The following is a 20,668-nucleotide window of genomic DNA, read 5'->3' on the forward strand; positions in this document are numbered from 1 at the left end:
CCAAAGCGTCAATTAATTTGAATCTACATTTACTGTCAGCTGCATAACTTAGAAGCATAAACTTTGTAGCTGAGGCTACTTAAAAGATTGTCCAATTAAACTTTCTCTGTTTGCACAAGAAGAAATTATAGCCTAGAGAGGTTAAGAGGTTCGTCTGATTTCACATGCTTAATTGATTGGTTTAGCTAGGACTTGAACTCAGATTACCATCTTCCTTTTCAATATTCTTTCCACTAAAATATTCTGACTTATTTTTTTGTGGATATACCAGTTATCTGTTGCTGGGTAATAAATCACGCCATGTGAAAGTGGTTTGAGGAAGTTGTGGCCACTGATGTGAGGCTGTGCTGGTGATTATGTAACATAATGATAAATTTGCATAAGAAACCGCTTTTAAAACAATATGTATGAAGACCAATTTTTCCAACTGTCTGCCTGGTCACTAAGTCACCAACTGATATATGTAGAAGAAAATGATGTAAATAAAATGTATGGTTGTTTTGTTTCAATTTGGTTCACCAAGAATGATTCAACATCACTTAGCTGTAACTGTCTATGAAATAAGTGTATTCAAACATAACATACCCCAAATCCCAAGAGTTTAAAGTTCATTAGAGGACAACCAATTTAACAGACAAGTACCATGGATTTTCCCACACCAGCTGCAGCTTTCTCCTTCCTTCTGGCAAAACATTTATTTCGGATAGAAGGAATAAAAAAATGTTTTCTTTAGTCCAGATCTCATTGCTTTTACAAATGAAAGTGAAGATATAGACTGACATTTAATGAAGGCAGATATTTATTCAACAGGTTTGGACTTCTTTGCACCTGGTTAATCCTTAGTTTCTGAAGAAGCATCTTCAGAAGATGTAGAATCTGAAAAAAATGCAGTTATGGCAATAATAAAAAATTGTTAGAAACTAGAATATGTCCAAATGTGTGAGAAGATGAAGGAGAAATGATCTGTAGAGGATTGGAGGATAGTATTATACAGCTAATGCCAAGGCTCTTTCCTAGCTGCCTTGATCCAATCATTACTCTTAAAAATGAAATTGAAAAAATACTCCAACAGAGGTAGAAGATGTTGAGCATGAATGAATCAGAAAAAAAGAACTAACTTATCTTGTGTAACCTGAGCTTTCTTTGGGCCCAACAATTGCAATTTCTGATCATGTATAACAAGCTTTTGTTATTAATCTTCTAATTGTCTGAAGAATTTTGTAGAGAATTATTAAAATATGCCACTATTTTCTCCTAATTGTCTTGAATTCTAGAATATCTCTTAATTTTACTTCAGCTGGGATCAACTGGGTGATGTTTCTGTGGGTCTCACTTGAGGTCACTTACATGAATACAGTAATGTGGACGCTTCACGGACTAGATGATTTATGATGGCCTCACTCACATGTCTGGCTGTGGGCAGAAACCCCAAGCCCCACCAACTGTCAAGAAGGCTAGCTCAGGCTTCTTTACATGGTGTTCTTTGGTTCCCAAGGACATGGCAATGGAAGTGTCAAGGCCTTTGAGCATAGGCTTGGAACTCCCATAACACCCATCACATTCTATTGATCAGAGTAAGTTATAAAACAGACCCATACATAAGCAGGTAAGGAAATTGTACCACTTGAGGAAAGGAACAGCAACGCTACATTGTAAAGCAATGTCTACACAGGGAGGAGAGGCATTTATGTCCCTTCCCTCTTTCTTTGCATTCTATATTAGTGGTTATTTGGGAGGAGAGGCATTTGTGTCCCTTCCCTCTTTCTTTGCAATCTATATTAGTGGTTATTTGGAAAATTCTTGCCATTCTTTTCCATTTTATTTATACAAAATAATATTTTGTTAAGGTGCAAAGGATTGTAATTTCTGTTTTATTGCAGGTAACTCATATGGCTACATACCATAGAGACAATCCATTTATGACTCCAAAAAAATGCAATATTGATATTTTAGAGGTTTTTTTCTTTTGCTACAAATCAATGAGATAGGTTGACAATATCAAATATATGTATATATATGTGCATATACATATACATATATAATCTAATTTCTCTCAGAAAGAGGTTGAGGGCAAAATTGGTTCTCTAGTGAGTGTCTGTGTTTTGGTCTCTGTGAAACGATGATCTATACTTGATTTGTGTGCCAACTAGAACTGCCTCAAACTGTTTTCAGCTATTTTGTTCTCAATTCAATATGTAGCATTATTCACAAAGAGCATTACCGGTTCTTTCTCAGATAATCAATCATAAACTAAACAGAAAAATACTGTTTTTAATGGAATATTGAAGAACGAGGAAGTGACTAAATAACGTGTGTGTGTGTGTGTGTGTGTAAGAGAGAGAGAGAGCAATCTAAGTAACTATAGAGCTGTTTTATATTATATCTGGCTTTCTTAGCATTCCCTTGTTATTTAACCTTATACTGTTAGGGATGTCAGGGAAGAAAGCAATGTAAGTGGCTAGCTACAAACATTCAAGCCCAATATGTCTGGATATTTAGACAATATCTTATTTAATATTCATAACAATTCTATTAAATGGTACTATTGCACCCATTTTGCAAATTAGAGAACTGAGGTTTGGGAAGCTTAGTAATTTATCAAAATTTATGCAGACAGAAAAAAAAACAGAGGTAGGATAAGAATACAAGTAACACTTGAATCCGAATCTCTATTCTTTCTCCTATTATACACTGCCTTTTGATTTGAGGATATTAATATCATTATTCCTAATTTTTCTGCAGTGTTCATAAAGGGTCATAAATAAACAGGCACAATAAGCTGCAATAATTATATAAATACAAAGAAGATGAACAAATTATAACTGTTCTCTAGAAACATTTATTGATAAACACTGTTTTTTAAAGAAGCCATAAAAATATTTTGTTCCTTTTTTCAGAGTGAATACAGTCTGGGCTAGTTTATTTCCCTGTTTTAGAGTGACTACTGGGAGAAATGTGGGTTAGTAATGAGCGTTAATGGGATGTAATTTTGTTATATTAAATCTTTAAGCTGGCTTAAAAATATTAATTTAGAAGGCCTAGATTTTATGGTGAAGGACTAAACTAATTCAAGAAGAATCAAACCTAACATGCATATTTTTTCACATTACAACGTCTCTGAAATCAGAATTTGTCTTACAACAAATAATAAGAAAGTAGTTTCATATTTTAATTTTTTGAAAGTGTCCTCAATTCAAAATAAAAATGATAAGCCTGAGCAAGTGGCATCACTATTTTCTTTCTTTTATAGATGAGGCAACTGAAGCACATGAATTTAAGGGGCTTGTCCAATAGCACATGAGTGGGAAGTGGTAAAGCCAGGATTTGAAGCAAGGAAGTCTTGAGCAGCAAGGAAGTCTGAGATAGCAAAGCCAAGCCTGACTTTGGAGTACAGAATATTAAAAGTAGAGAAATTTGGAGAATGGAAAACTCATTATGAATAACATGTCATTGGGGAATAATTTCTACACCCTATTCTTTACCCTAATCTTTATCTTTCAGCTCATTCACTCAATGACATCATTGGCCCTCTGTTTTCTCCGTATCCACTACTTCTTCTTCTGCTCTTCACTATGCACAGCCACCATTCATCTGATATTCCTGGGTCCCAAGTTTCACTTAGTCTCTAATCAAATCCTAGATTCCCTTCTATTGTAGTTCCTTTTTCTCTGACTAGCAAGCTCAGCAATGAATGATCCCATATCAAACATGGGGAAGAATCACACAACTGGGCAGAACCACAATCACCAATCTCAGCTGAACTCTCAACACTTTAGAGAATCTACTCTTTTTCATTTTCAATTCTCTCCCATTGATCACACCAGCTTTTTCGGATATCCTCCACGTGATTCAAGTCTTCATTCTCATTTTTTTTTTCTAATTCCAATTTGCTCTAAAATACCTAATTTTATCTTGAGTTATAATTTATCTAAAATGTTAAAATGTCATTGTAACAACTGTACTGAAAGATATTACACTCATTCATTTGAATGGAATGAAGAATAAAAATTAGAGGCAATGTAACATAGCTAATTATAGAAGAGCCAGACTTAGAACTGGTTTTCTGATTACCACAAATGATCTCCATTTCCAGTTACCTCAAAAAGAGGCACACACACACATACATGCACAAATGCACACAAGCACATATATATTTGGCATTATGTTATTTCTTTGTGAATTGGTAACTCATGCACATATTTAACATTTTTGAAAGAAAAATCACAACCCTTTTCTCCTCATTCACCTCATTTTCTCCTATCCACTCTAGGTGGGTAACCTTCCAGTCTTTCTTTGTGCGAATATATGTGAATAAAAACAAATGTTATCTCTGCTTTTCTTATTCAAAAAATAGCATTTTGATATGTGTACTTGTATTATTTTTGGAGAGAAGATTCTCTTGGGGGATAGCTATACAACATACATATGTATTATGTATACATTTACATACACTTATACATATACGTATACATACATATGTGTTCCGCACATTGACTTTTTCATTTAAAATGATTTAGAGTTCTTTCCATGTCAGTATACAGAGACCGTTATTCTCTTTTTTGTTTATTTGCTTTTTTTGGTACAGTTGACACTTGAACAATGTGGCTATACAGCCAAAATTTTTGGCTATACAGCCAAAAATCCATGAATAACTTTGACTCCCTCAAAACTGACGACTAATACTCTATTCTTGACTGGAAGCCTTACCGATAATATAAACAGTCACTTATCACATATTTTTATGTTATATGCATTGTATTCTGTATTCCTACAATAAAGTAAGCCACAGAAAAGAAAATCATAAAGAAGACAAAATGTATTTACTATTCATTAAGTAGAAGTAGATCATTGTAAAGATCTTCATCCTCATTATCTTCCTGTTGAGTAGGCTGAGGCGAAGAAAGAGCAGGGGTTGGTGTTGCTGTCTCAGAGGTGGGAGAGGGGGAGGAGGTAGAAGGATAGGCAGAAGAGGCAGACACAGTGTGACTTTTATTGAAAAAGTCCATGTATAAGTGGATCTTTGCAATTCAAATCCATGTTGTTCAAGGTTCAACTGTAGCTGTATAGCACTATGTACCATAGTTTATGTTTAATAGTTCTCTATGTGGAAGGACTTTTGGTCTCTATCCAACATTTTGCTATTACAAGCAATGCCTCAATGATATCCTGGTACACTTGTCATTTTGTTCATCTGAGAGTGTGTCTGAGTCAGTTCTTGGAGTGGGTTAAAGAAGAAAGCATTAGTAATTTTGATGGACGTTCCCAACTTGCCCTCCTTAGGATAAGTACTACTTTGTAGCCCCATCAGCAGTTTATGAGAGTACGTATTTTCCCATAGCTTAGATAGCACAGCAGAGTATATAATCACACTCTTGCATTTTTGCCAATGTGATGGGTGAAACATTTTCATACATTTAAGAATTGATGGTGTTCTTATTACTGAGAAATATTCACATATTTTGCCTAATTTCTAATTATATTACTGGTATTTTTCTTTTCCTTATCTTAAATTTTATTTATTTAGGGATTTAGTCCTGTGTTTCTGACATTAGTTGATGTTTTGTTCTGCTTTGTCCTTTTTTGTTGCATTTAATTTTGATGCTTTTTGTCTTGTAGACTTTTATTTTAAGTGTAATATAACTTATTAGTCTTTGTTTTTCGTTGGTTTCTGGATTTTGAGTTACAAATAGGAAAAACTTACTTTTCCAAGGTTATAAAGAAATGTGTCCATGTTTTCTTCTAGTACATTTATGGTTTTACTTTTACATTTATATCTTTGATCCACTCAGAGTTTACTGATAAGAATCAAAATTCATCTTTGGTGTTTATCCATCAAATACAAATACTAGTGTATATTAAAAATTTTATCTTTGTCTCACTGATTTGAGATGTTACCTTATAATAAATTGACATTTCTATTTGAATATATTGTTTATTTTGTTTTATTCATCTATCTGTTTATTCATATGCCAATACTTTACTATTTAGTTGTTACAATTGGACTATCCAATACAATAGGTTATTGAGCACTTGAAGTGTGGCTAGTGTGAAATGAAGTGTGCTTTAATTTAAAAATACACACTGGATTTTAAAGCCATTTTGTAAATAATGAATTTTAAATATGCTATTAATAAAGTTTACATGGATTACATGCTGAAATGATAATATTTTGGTTATATTGGCTTCAATAAAATATATTTTAAAATTAATTTTATTTGCTTTTTAAAACTTTTAAATTGTTGACGCTAAATGTTTTAAAATTATATATATGTAGGTTTCATTATATTTCTATTAAACAGCACTGCTTTTGAGTATACTTAATACCAGGTAAAATTAGTCCTACCTCATTGCTGTTTTTAAAAAGGTTTTCATGTTTATATATTCTTATTTATTTTTCTAATATAAATTTAGAATTAACTTGTGTATTTCTAAAACAAATCTGTTGTTATTTTTATTTAAATGTGTTTAACTTATAAGTTAACATAGAGTTTTTATTTTTGTAATGTTGTGATTTAACAACACGATATGCCTTTCTGTTTCTTCAATAGTGCTTCAGTGTACTTTAGGAGTATTTTAAAGTTTTACTTATACAGGTTTAGAAAATTTTTGTTAAGTTTATTTTATTTATTTGAGTCAGAGTCTTGCTTTGTTGCCCAGGCTAGAGTGCCGTGGCGTCAGCCTAGCTCACAGCAACCTCAGACTCCTGGGCTCAAGCATTCCTTCTGCCTCAGCCTCCCAAGTAGCTGGGACTACAGGCATGCGCCACCATGCCCAGCTAATTTTTTCTAATATTTTTAGTTGGCCAATTAATTTCTTTCTATTTTTTCAGTAGAGACGGGATCTTGCTCTTGCTCAGGCTGGTTTCAAGCTCCTGACCTTGAGCCATCCTCCCTCTTTGGCCTCCCAGAGTGCTAAGATTACAGGTGTGAACCACTGCACCCAGCCAGAAAATTTTTGTTAAGTTTAGTCCAAGATATTTTATCTTTCTGTGTTTATTGTAAATGTATCTTCTTTTCCATTTATCTTCTCACTACTTGTCTCTAAAGAAGAATGTTACTAATTTTTATAAATTATTTTCCTTGGTATCTTAATTCGTTCTCAATTCTCTTTTTTTCATAGTATTTTTCTCCACTTTATTCTTTTGTGTTTTTCCAATAATAAAATTAATTGTATAAAAATAGAGTTTTACTACCCCCTTTTAAGTGTTACATGTCTGATTTTTTTCTCTTGTTGATACAAAATTAAATAGCAATGGTGTGTGTGGTGTGACTATCCTTTTCTTGTTTGTACTTCAGCAGAAATGCCTCCATTAGGTGAGATGCCCATCGGGGGGCTAATATTTCTCTCTCTCTCTCTCTCTCTCTCACACACACACACACACACACATATAAAATATTAAGGTAATAGCTATTTATTCTTATTTTGGTGGTCATTTAAAAAAATCTAGAATAATGTTTAATGTTGTCATATGTCATTTTGGATCTATGGAATGACTCTATATCATTTTCTTTTTGTACCTAACAATTAGGTGAATTAGATGAGTAGATCTGATAATTTTCCATGTTATGATGTACTATAATTTTAAAGCACTCTTTGATTCTGTTTTTTAACATCATTTCATGATATTTGCACTGGTATTCACAAGTGAAATGTGTCTCTAGATATTTTTGAATTTTTTTCATGTTTTAATATGAATACTTTCATTGTTTCATTTTTTTTTTTGAAAACTTTTTGTCTTTATTGTTTTCTAGAACAGTTAAAATTACAAATTACACTGGAATAAGCTATTATTTAAGTCAATTGTTTCCATCCTACTAAGGTAGAGAAAGGATTTCTTCTGTTTAAAGGTGTTGGCTCTGTTTCTGTTCTAGAACTCATCCTCTCAGCTTCTCAATAAACTTGGAGCCATGTGTTGGACTTTGTCTTCAGGATCTTTACCTTCCGTCGCTATGCTGACTCTTTCCTTCAGAATTTAAACATATGCTCACTTCTCAAATTTAAAACAAAACAAAATTCCTAACAAACTTACTGATGCAAGAAAAACAAACCCTCTTAAAGCCCAGCTCTTCATCCAATCATGCCAATATCTTTCTTTCCCCTGATTAAATTTGGAAAGTTTTCAACACTGACAGTCCATTTTCTCCCTTCATAATCACTCCTCACCACACTCTAATCTTCCTTCCCCCTTAGGTGGCCAGTAACTTAGGTGGATCTGCAGATCTAATAAGCTCCTTCCAGCAGTATCCAATAATACATTTCCTCCCTTTTTGAGACATCCTCTTTCTTGGGCATCTGTGGCCACACCTGATTGTTGCCCTGCTCCTCTTCTCTTTCTTTTTTTTTTTTTTTTTTGAGAAAGAGTCTCACTTTGTTGCCCGGGCTAGAATGCCGTGGCGTCAGCCTAGCTCACAGCAACCTCAAACTCCTGGGCTCGAGTGATCCTTCTGCCTCAGCCTCCCAAGTAGCTGGGACTACAGGCATGAGCCACCATGCCTGACTAATTTTTTTTTTCTATATATTTTTAGCTGTCCAAGTAATTTCTTTCTATTTTTAGTAGAGACAGGGTCTTGCTGTTTTTCAGGCTGGCTCTTCTCTTTCTTGATATCCATTCCAGAGCCAACTGGCTTTTCAGAAACCTCAAACCTAACATATCTAAAAGTGAATTAATCATACCTACTTACCCAAAAGCACAAAGAATACTGTTTCTCTTGCAGTATTCTCTGCCGTAGTAAATCATGCTTCTATCCGCCAACTTTTCCAAACCAGAAATAATGAATGTAATCCCTGGTATCAACTTATTCCTTATATCCACTGTGTCCTCAAGTACTGTGCACTCTAAATCTGAAATACTTCTCAAATCCACCTACTTTTCCTCAATCCAAACCATCCGGCTACCATCCTTTTCCTTATTACTGCAACAGTCTCTCAGAAGTCCTCCCTGACTCGAGTTTTGCTCCCTCTTCATCTGTTCCTTACATTACTGCCAGACTGCTTTTTCAAAAACACAAATCTTCCAATGGCTCCCCACATAAAAGTCCTCAATGATTTTTCATTTCCTTCAGGATAAAGTCCAGACTTCTTAGCATGAGTTACAAGGGCCTGTGTGCTCTGACCTCCCTCAGACCTAACAGTTCTTACAAATTACCCTTCTTACAAAATGAAACTATTTCCACATTTCAAAAGTAACAGGACTTCTCTCACTTAACCACCATATGCTGGCCTACCTTTTGGAATTCTTCCCTTTCTTTCTCCATTTTATCTGAGAAATTTTTGATTATGTTTCAATTTAAAGTTACTTGCTCTAGGAGACCATCATTGACAGCTAAACTTAGCAAGCTTCTCTTATTTCTTTAGAGATTTCTTTAGAGCCTCGTACTTCTATCTTAACTGATCACACTTAATTGTATGTGCTTATATAGTCAAGTGGCTGTCTATTTTTGCTGGAATGAAGACTATGAGCAGTTAAGGATATCAGTTCTCTGAGCCTAACACTTAGGTATTGAATAATTGCTAATTACATGATTGAAGAATGAATGAAGGGAGCAGATTAGTTAGAAGACAGAATTTTGTAGAATTTTGAATTGCAGCGATCAAGTGACAGGGAAAGAGAGAGTTCTAATTTGTATTAGATCTGATAGATTGGAAGAAAGCATTCAAAATTCTCAGTTCGAGAAGTGTGATTAAAATAGTGTTTTTGAAAGATTAATTTGACATTTCTCTGTTAAAACAGATTAGGAACAGATTATATGGAGGTTTGTAGTGATGAGAACATAGACAAGTGGCTGCACATTAGAATTACCTGGTGATCTTTAAAAAAATACCAGATTCCCAAGCTCTGCCCAGACTGATTACATTCACTGATTGGAGGAAACCTAGGATTTGTACTTTTTTAAAAAGCTCTGATACCTACCCAGGACTTAAATGTTAACAATATAATTGGCATGGCTAAAATATCTTTTTACTAAGAATGATTGAGTATGTAGGCTTTTCAAATCTAGTTGGTCACAGAGCCCCTCTGTAGTGTCAAAGAAATGGTGGTGTAGAAGGGGAGAGTTGGTTTACATTTTAGGCATGTTGAATTTAATGTTGAAAAAATGCAGTCGATTATAATCTTAGGGAGCATTGAAAATGCTAGATTTCTGTAAGAAATCTACTTTGCTTAGAGATTTAGGGATTTTCCTGTTGTGCCTTCACTTCCCTTCAAATCTTTTTTTGCATGTTGCTTCTGCTTTCTGGAATGCCCTCACATACACACACACACATACAACCCATATTATATATTATATAATCACATATCATAAAATAAATATGTGTATATGTATGTTTAAACATCTGATCATCTCTTATTCAGTTATGACTCAGATGTCCCTTTATCTAGGAGGCTTCCTCTGCTCTGTTGAGCCTATTGTCTTAGCTATACTTCAATAGCTGTTTTCTTTTTTTGTTGTTGTTATTATTATTTTTTTGGTCTTTTCCCCAACTCAGTTCTAAGCTCCCCAAAGAGAAGAACATTGTTCATACTTGTGAACTCAGTGCCCAGGACAATGGGATGCATACAGAAAATACTCTCTAAATGTTTATAGAATGAGTAAATGATGAGAAGATATGAGACTGGATGAATTCTTCAGAAAAGCCAGTGCTAAGGGGAAAGGAATGACTTGTAGTAGTCATCTTCAGGTAGATGACGCTATAGAAAGAGGAACAGTGCAAGTAACCTTAAATAAGAGCTTCAAAAGGCCAGAAGACAGCCAGGAGCTTTAATATTATATAGAAGAAAGAGAAGCATGCTCTGTTGAAGAGTTGAGGAATAAGGAAAGGCTATTTAGTTTTTTATTTGTTTGTTTGTTTGTTTGTTTTATGGAAGCTTAGTGAGAAGCTGTGAGAATGGTTGAGTTCTAAGTAAGTAAAGAAGTAAGAAGTAAGTAAAGAAGAGGTCTGGTAAGCTACTACACTTATTCAATGAATATGACAATATCAAAACCTTGACTGTTAAGTACCTTAATGAATTAATGCCATGCTGCTCAATCTCACTAGCTTTCATCATCCAGAATAAAATGCAAGTGATTCCTGTGGAAATTTCTGGGAGGGAATATGTTAATAGTATAGAAGGGTTAGAAAAGTCAAGAGAAATGATTTTTGCTTTTTAAGTGAAGACCCTTGCATATTTGGAGACAAGGGAAGAATAAGCCTGTGGAGGAGGAGAGATTAAAGTTATAAGAGAAAAAGGGTATGAATGTACTCTCAAGATCCCACCGCAGGTGAGAAGAGAGAGTACTTGAGTCCAGGTAGAGGGGATGGCTTTTGAGATGTGGGAAAGCATCGCTTTTTCTAGGATCACATTTATGTTGGATGATTCAAGGAGCAATGATAGGTAATCATTACCATAGTTTTTTTTTTATTTTAGCATATTATGGGGGTACAAATTTTAAGGTTTCAAATAATGCCCTTGCCCCCTTCCCCCCACAAGTCTGAGCTTCAAGTGTGACCATCCCCCAGACAGTGCACATCTCACTCTTTATGTATGTATATACCTGCCCCCTCCTCCCCCCTCCCACCTGCCCAATGCCCAATAAATGTAATTCCTATGTGTCCACTTAGGTGCTGATCAGTTAATACCAATTTGCTGGTGAGTATATGTGGTGCTTGTTTTTCCATTTTTGGGATACTTTACTTAGTAGTATGGGTTCCAGCTCTATCCAGGAAAATACAAGATATATTTTTAAAATACATATCACCATTATTTCTTACAGCTGGTATACATATACCACATTTTATTAATCCACTCATGTATTGATGGGCACTTGGGTTGTTTCCACAGCTTTGTGATTGTGAATTGTGCTGCTATAAACATTAGAGTGCAGGTGTCTTTTTGGTATATTGTCCTTTGTTCTTTTGGGTAGATGCCCAGTAGTGGGATTGCTGGATCAAATGGTAGATCTACTCATTACCATAGTTTTTACGTAAGTCCTTTCTACATTTCATCACCAATATTCTATTCTACTATTTGAGACACATAATAAGATAAACACATTGACATATTTGACCATAATCAACTTTTGTATAGGAATTTTATGTTTGTTGCATGTGTATATGTGTTTTAAAAACTTAAGTTCTGGGAAAGTAGCACTGTACTCAATTTTGTTGGATTCCTGTTGGAATGCATAAACATACTGATTTCAAACTTGTTTAAATATTTGAATTATTTTATTTTCTACCAGAAATTAGTAACTAAAAAAAAATCCAAGGATTGGATTAAAAGTCCTTGTAGTTTATCATTCTATTTCATAAAGTACAATGCAAGATACCGCATTTGTCTGACAAATATATATTTATGTCAGATAAAATCAGTTTTATTATCACCATCTGGACTCTGCTATATTTTAACAACAATATGAACAGTATACACATAAAATTGTGGATTCACATGAGATATCATCATTAATTTCTACATTAACTAAATGTTTTTTGCTAGTTTTAAAAAAACTTTAGAGTATTAAGTTAAATAGCAATAGCAGCTTTATTTTATGTTCTTGGATGTATTACATTTCATAGAGGATCCTATTAAAGGATGAAGAAACTGATCCCAAATTAATGATAGTTTAAATGATAACTTGAAGGCAAAAAAGTCTGTTTTTGATATCAAATGAAGTTATTACATAATATTGTAGTTATTCACTACCAATTTATATAGTGCATGACCTACTATTATTTTAAGGTTGCTAATTGTCAAACAATCCAAAACTACTATCTACTGCATATTTTCTGTAACAATATATGCAATGAAATTGTGTGGTTATATTTATGTTATGATTTCAACATTCTTTTCTTCAAAAATTAAAAGATATCATAGAGACTCATATTAGCAGAATATGTTGTCCTAATATAAGTATATTTACACAAGATTTAAAAGAAAGATTTCTCTATTTTCTTAATATATGTCTAGAAGTTATATAAACAACATAATCACAGTACTCAGATAAAAAGGAGAAATTCTTTTGTAATCCTCTAGATTAAACCATGTAAATATTCTAATTTCTTAATCACTTGTAAGCATAATCTAGATGCAAATTTTAATAATATATCAGAAGAATTTCACATGTAGCAAAATAGTCTCCATAATGTTCATTTTAATTGGGTCATAATAATCAAGTTAATATATCATTTATTTATTTAAACACTTCCTTATTCTAGGACAATTACATTGTTTACGTTTTTCCCCACTATAGAAAATATTAAAATGCACTTTTTTGTAGCTATTACTTTTTCTTTCTTCTAGTTTGGGATTCACAAGGCCTAACTTTAATCTCAGCCTCTGTCACTTACTAACAGTGATTTTGGCAAACTATGTGACTTTGCTAAGCTTTAGTGTCCTCATCTGTAAAATGGGGTCACTATTTATTAATTTTCAAGGTTTTAGGAATTGACTTCTACAAATATTATATTCATTCCATAAATATTTATTGGACACATATTCTGTGGCAGGATTCTAAGGATACTGCACCGGAGAAAACAAAATCTGCTATCGTATCATATTGCTTCCATAGGGGAAATATACAATAAGGTCTATTGTCTATCTTATCTATATTATCTATCTACCTACCTACCTTCCTATTTATTTATCTATCTATATGGGAAAAGTGAAAATGAAGTAGTATAAAGAAGGTAGAGATTCCTGGGAGTCAGGGGTAACTGCTTCTAAAGAATGGTGTCTTAGGAGCCTCAGATAAGGTGATATTTGAGCAGAGAAGTGCAGAACATAGCGGAGCCAAGCCATCTGGGTGGGTGGAGTCGGGGTGAAGGAGAATACTGATAGCAGGAAAATAGCAAGTTAAAAAGGTCCTGAGGTTGCATTTGTGGAGCAGGGAAAAGGCCAGTGAGACAGAAACAAAGTAAATTAGGAATATAGTAGGAGATGTGCTCAGAGATAAATGAAGACAGGGGGAGATAAATGTCCATCATTTACAGCCTTGTATGCCATTGAAAGAATTTGGCTTTTTCTCTGAGTGAGATGGGAATCATTTCGGGGATTTGAGCAGAGAGCAGACCAAACTTGATTTAAGTTTTAAAAGGTTAATTTTAGCTGCTATGCAGAGAATATATTCTAGGTTGGCAGTGGTGGAAGTAGGGAGACCATTAAAGAGGCTACTGTGAAATGAAGACCAGAAATGGTGGTAGCTTAAAGTATGGTCATACAAAGAAGCAAAGTGTTTGCATTCTTGATTTATTTTAATAAATAGGGCCAAAAGGATTTGCTGAAAGATAGAGTATTTGAGAGAGAGGGGAATTGAAGATGAGTCCAATAGTTTTGGCTTAACCACTTCGGTATGAGTGTCGACTATAGTTGATAGCCACAGATGAACGTGCACAGCCAAGCGTGGACTGTAGCCAACAGCTGTGATATGAACATGCACAGCCAAGCGTTAACTTTAGCGTTAATAATAAAACTTGACTTTTCTAATTTTTCATTTATCAAAATAAAATTGTGAACATTTAAAAATAACATAATAAAAACATACCTGTTACCTGTTCTGATTTAGATTACAAGTAAAGCTGCCTGTAAAGTAAAACAAGCTTTCTGTGCTTTCAAGCTTTCCTCATCACACAAGAGCAAAACGGATTCATCGTCAATGCACAGCACAAACTGTTGTGTGGACTGTGAGTGCTGGCTGTGGGCAAGGTTTCGCGGCCAGTGAGCGCCGTACCGAAGTGGTTAAGCAATTGAAAGACTGGCCTTGTCACTTCATGATATGTGGAAAGTTTGGATGTGGAAAGAAAAGCAGAATTTGATTTTGGACATTTCCTATTTGATCTATGTAGTAGATATTGCTCTGAGGTATTCAGTGGACATTGAACACATGAATATGGAATTCAAGAGAGAGGTCCTGTCTAGATAATTAAATCTGCAAGTTGTCAATGTATAGATAGTCTTCAAATCCCTGAGCCTGAATGCTCAGCTATGGAATGGTTAGGTTAGGGAGGAAAAGAATTCCAAAGGCAGGGCTATGGGGCATGCCAGCATTTAGATGTTGGAACATAGAAAGAAATCGGAGAAGGATAGAGAGAATCATTACCCTGAGTAGAAGTATCAAGAGAATTGTCTTCTGGAAGCCTAGTAAAGAAAGTTTTCCAATAAGGATGGAGCAACTTATAATAACAATGAAAAATAAAACTATTGCTTTTTATATATGATATTTGAGAAATGCATTTACCTTATGACTAGTAATTTCATTTCCAGGAACTCCTACTACATATACAATGGCACCAATATGAAATTATGTATGCATAATTCAATGAAACATGTTATTTAGTTGCAAAAGATTGGAAGTAACCTGATGTTCATCTATAGGAGGCTGGTTATGTAAACTACAGTGTATTCATATGGTAAATATTATGCAGTTCTAGAAAAGAATGAGTAAGCTTTTTACAGAACTAATATGTAAAGATCTATATGTTGTATTATATAATATGAAGTGAAAATATAGATAATATGTCACCTTATCTATAATAAAGGGAAGAAGTAATGATACATATCCATAGTGGTATGTGTATGTATGTATATACACACTTTAAAAATCATTTCGATATTTGAATCACATTTTTTAAAAGAGAAGAAGGGGAGAGACTCGTTGTTTCAAATGCTGCTAATAAGTTGCTGAAATTGATCATTAGATCTGGCAAAGGAGACATTTAAATAAATATAATGCCTTCTAGAAGCTGTGTTGAAAGGGGAGGAAATATATGGAATCGTAGCTATAAGGAGATGGAAAATTGATGGAAAGTCAATGGAAAAATGTTATTAGGTTTGTATAGTGATATGAATAACTGATAAGAAAGGGGAATATTGATGATGCAAAGAGCAAGAGAGAATTGTGTTGTGGGTAAAGGACCTAGCAATGATGGCACACCTGTCCTCAATTCCTTTTGAATTCCCACGATCATGTGTAAGACTGTGTAGCCTATTGCATGTCAAGACTGACACCATCTTGAAGTGAACCAATCTTTGACTCCAGCATACCAAGGTGTTCTGCAATAAGGTTTTTAAATAATGCCTGTAGCATGGATAACCCATCATAAAGATGCTTAGCTAACTTCAGTGGCTACAGGGAAGTCTGAGATGTGACCAGCTGCACTGTCTTCACCATAAAAGCTTGCTATATAAAGGATGCTTTCTGCAGGGTGGGTGTGGGGATCCATGGGGATCCACTATCAGGCAGCTGCCAGAGACATAGCTTCTGTTAGTAAGTTACTATTAAATGTTTCTTTCTGAGAAACTAGAATTGCCAGCCTCTTTTTTTATCCTCTCAGCTTCCTTGGCCTTTGGGGATAGATTTGCAAATACCTGCTCACCGTGGAGCAAAGACTAATGTCAAGCTACATTCACCAGAAATGTTTAACCCCCTTCTTCATTTCCTTACATCTCTGCCCTTTCAAACTATTTCTCTACTTTGTGGCTGCAGAAGAACAGATAGATTAGGTCAGAATTTTTGCAGTCCTAGACTAGGCTCTTTATGTAGGTATACAATTAAATCCCCCAAAGCATCATATGAGCTTTATATTATTATTCCTATTTTACATATAAGGAAACTGATCTTCAGGTTAACTTGCTTATGCTTTTAAAATGGATAATGGCATATTCCGGATTCAAATGTCCTTCACCAAATATTTATTGAACCCCTATCTTGCCTTAGGCATTGATTTAGGTGTAGAAATAAAAGAACGGATGAGATGGATATGACCTCTGGCCTCATGATAGCTATAGTCTTTTGAGGGAGAGAGATTCAGCAAATCATGATTATAAAAGGAGTTACAACAAGCAAAGTGTGTCTACAAGTAGAAAGAGTATTCTACACTCAAGGAATAAACTACAGTCAGAAGTGCTATGGTCTATGGTATGTGTTGGAAACCTAATCCTCACTACAATGGTGTTGGGATGGGGGTGCCTAATAAGAAGTGATTAGCTCATGAGGATTGTGTTCTCATGAATGAATTAATGTTGTTATCTTGGGTGTAGGTTTAGTTATCTAGAGAGGGCAATTTTTAAAAATATGAGTTCAGTGACCTCTTGTTCTCTCATTCTCATCCTCTCTTGCCCTTCCTCCTTCCCTGGTGGAATGATGCAGTGTGAAGGTCCTTACTAGATGTTGGTGCCATGCTCTTGGATTTCCTGGCCCACAAGACTGTAAGAAATAAATTTCTCTTCTTTATTAATTGCCCAGTTTTATGTTTACCAACACAAAATGGACTATGAAAAGCTATAAATATAATAAAATGGACTATTTACTTCTGATTTACATAAATTATTTGGTCAAAATAATTATAAATGATAATACATTATTATTAAAAAGTCTTTCAAGGATTACAGTATAAAATAGCCTTTAAATATCTTATATAGCAGAACTAAAAAATACCCAATATTTCATGGTACTAATTATGTAATAAAATACAGTTTATCTTATTATTAGTTTAAATCTTAACATTCTTAAACTCAATCACAGTTTTACAAAACAAACATCTGTAAGGTTTTTGTTGCCAGCTTTTCAAGAGTTTCACAAAGGAATTATAAATATTATCTTTAATCTTTAAAAACATACCCTTTGGCCTTCTAGAGGAAACTGTGGCAATAAGTAGTAAATTTGTAATTCATGGTAGAATATAATGTTAACATTATTGATAAGAATTGACATAGGCCGGGCGCTGTGGCTCACGCCTGTAATCCTAGCTCTTGGGAGGCTGAGGCGGGCGGATTGCTCAAGGTCAGGAGTTCAAAACCAGCCTGAGCAAGAGCGAGACCCCGTCTCTACTATAAATAGAAAGAAATTAATTGGCCAACTGATATATATATAAAAAAATTAGCCGGGCATGGTGGCGCATGCCTGTAGTCCCAGCTACTCGGGAGGCTGAGGCAGAAGGATCACTCAAGCCCAGGAGATTGAGGTTGCTGTGAGCTAGGTTGATGCCACGGCACTCACTCTAGCCTGGACAACAAAGTGAGACTCTGTCTCAAAAAAAAAAAAAAAAAAAAAAAAAAAAGAATTGACATAAACAAAACAGCAAAGTACAATTCAGAGTACCAAAATGCAAGAGGTATGGCCAGAGATAAAAATGGAAGGAAACACAATAAAAAGAAACAACATATACAACCACAACGAGTAAGATGTGCAACGTTTGGGGGATGGACATGCTTGAAGCTCTTACTCGAGTGGGGAGGGGGGCATGGGCAATATATGTTACTTTAACATTTCTACCCCCATAATACGCTAAAATAAAAAAGAAAAAAAAAGAAACAACATAACTCAAAACTTTTTAGCAGATTGTCATCACATATAGAAAGTTGTCAGCAATTTTGTTTCTGATTCTATACTTTGTCTCAGTATCATGAGAACTGTAAAAACTAGCACAGTGTTTTCCTTTTAATAATTTGTTCTTCTAAGTAAAGGTATGATGCACCTATTTTCTTCTTTTGTATTTTAGTTAGAAGCTGGAAGAATGTTCTCTCAGTTAGATTTGAGGTGCATGACATTGTGCAGTTTCCCTAAAATGCCCAGATACTTTGATATCATGTGCATTTCTGTTAGCTTAGGAAGAACAAGAGAAAGAGCTGGGTGTTGTCCATGTATGGAAAGTAGTTATAATTTCCTTCATTCATTTTCTGCCTTATTCTAGTCAGGGATCAAGCAGCTTAAACATTTTTTATTAATTCCCTTTCATTTACAGGACAGAGAATCTACCCAATAAGAAACACCATATGGGTCATCTCTTCTGATACTTGCTATTGCCAAGACTCATCTCCTCATCACTTTCTAAATTCCACCCAATTCTCAGACTATCCATGCTCTTTCTCACTATCCTCCATTCATGCAATGCCTAAAATGCTGTTCTGCCTGCTCTTTGCCTCATGAGCCTTTATTCACTTGTCAAGACTCAAATCAAAGTGTCACTTCTTCTGAGATGGCTTCCCTGACCTCTTCAAGCAGAGTTAATCATCTCTACTTCTCTGCTCCCACACCGTATTTTTTTGGTCTTTATTTGTGATTTTCTTGTTTAACTGTCTAGCTCCATTTCTATATTGGTAGTCCTGGGAAGCAATGTCTAGTCTTCCTAGGATCACTGCCTAGTACGTGACCTACACTTTATGTCTAAGAAATAGGTGCATAATAGGTCCTTGTGGGGCAATGTGGTAAATATGAACATCAGAGAATAAAAAGTAAACTCTTAGGGCCACCTCATTTGACCCTGTATCATGAAGACTTATAATACTGGTAAGGGGGAAAAAGGAGCAGATCATGCAAATGAACTGGGAAAACAATGGGCAGGCAGAGTGGGGCAAATTTTGAAGAAATGCATTTTGTATGTTTCCAGCAATCATTTCTAAAGGGCACTGCTTCAAGAGTGTTTCATTGGAGTGTGGTTTTAATAAAGTCTAGAGCCATTTGCTTGTCCTCAAGATGTTCCTTGTAACTCTAAGGCTATATCTAAATTAAAGCTAATGACCAAACAGAGATTTTTTTTCTCTGTTAATGTCTAGCAGGAAAGAGCCATTAGCAAATTTATGAATTAGAGTCTGTTTATAATTTGTTGAGAAGAATCATCATGTATTCCCTTAAGCAATTCTCTCTATCTTAATAAGTAAGTATAACTGGTATGTTCAATGAGCAAGACTCATGGGATGTAATCAAAAGCAACTTTATTTTGTCTCCCACTATTCTAATAAAATTTATTCAGTGGGGAGAAGTGACCCTGGATAAAAAACTCATGTGGTCCAAAGTTCTGCTCACTCTTAGGTAATAAAAAGCCCTGCCGCCCTTTTAGCTCACAAACACAGTCTCCATTGAATAATTAGAAATTCCTAGAGCCCCATATAATAGTTAAAACTGCCAGTTTCATTCACTATTAGAGAAACTCCTTGTACCCACTGAGGGCTGTATGCAGTGTGGCAATTTGACTTCTCTTCTCCTTCTGACCTCTTCCTCCTTGGTTGGTTGTTGAAGTTCTAGAAGGGAAGGTGGGGAAGAGGCTGAAACAGTCTTACTTGACTGACTCTGCTATTAGGTGGCAGTGGAGGCTTAAATCTGATTCTTCCTCCCATTGACTTTTTGCTGCATTCTTTAGAGATCCTCACTGGTGGCCACTGACCCTACGTCCCAAGAAGTGGGTAATTTTGAACTCAGATGATGCATTTTCCTCTGCCTGGCTGTTTCCTTATCAGCTCTCCGTGAATCTACCCTAGTTGGGGTTGCCTTGCCCTGCGAAACAATCCTCCTTAGCTAAATGTTCACAGGCTGAAGGTTGGCTCTTGCTTGCCTGGGCCACATTCATGAATCCTGGTCCCCACAGACAGTAGAATCTAGCCACAGTGGGGTAGCCCATGCTGATCTCTGTCCTGCCTGCCACCTCAGATTGAAAGCAGAGCCACTTTCCTTTAGATTCTTCAGGTGTGTGTCAGACGCTAGTTAACTGTGCCACCCAAACTCTAGGTGGTACATGTCAGGGCACACATTTTAGCCCCTCTTTATAAGCTTGAGCTGAAAGGAAGGCATCTTCTCCCCATCTGCTGAGAGCACACTGAAGGCTGTCACCAAAGTATGGCCTCCTTCACAAATCCTCTCTTGGCCTTCCAAACCTTGACTGTTTGGAAGGGGTAAGAGTTTTCAAAAGTCCTGTGAGCATT

This window comes from Microcebus murinus, chromosome 2, assembly GCF_040939455.1.
Source record: "Microcebus murinus isolate Inina chromosome 2, M.murinus_Inina_mat1.0, whole genome shotgun sequence".
In the NCBI taxonomy this organism is placed as follows: Eukaryota; Metazoa; Chordata; class Mammalia; order Primates; family Cheirogaleidae; genus Microcebus; species Microcebus murinus.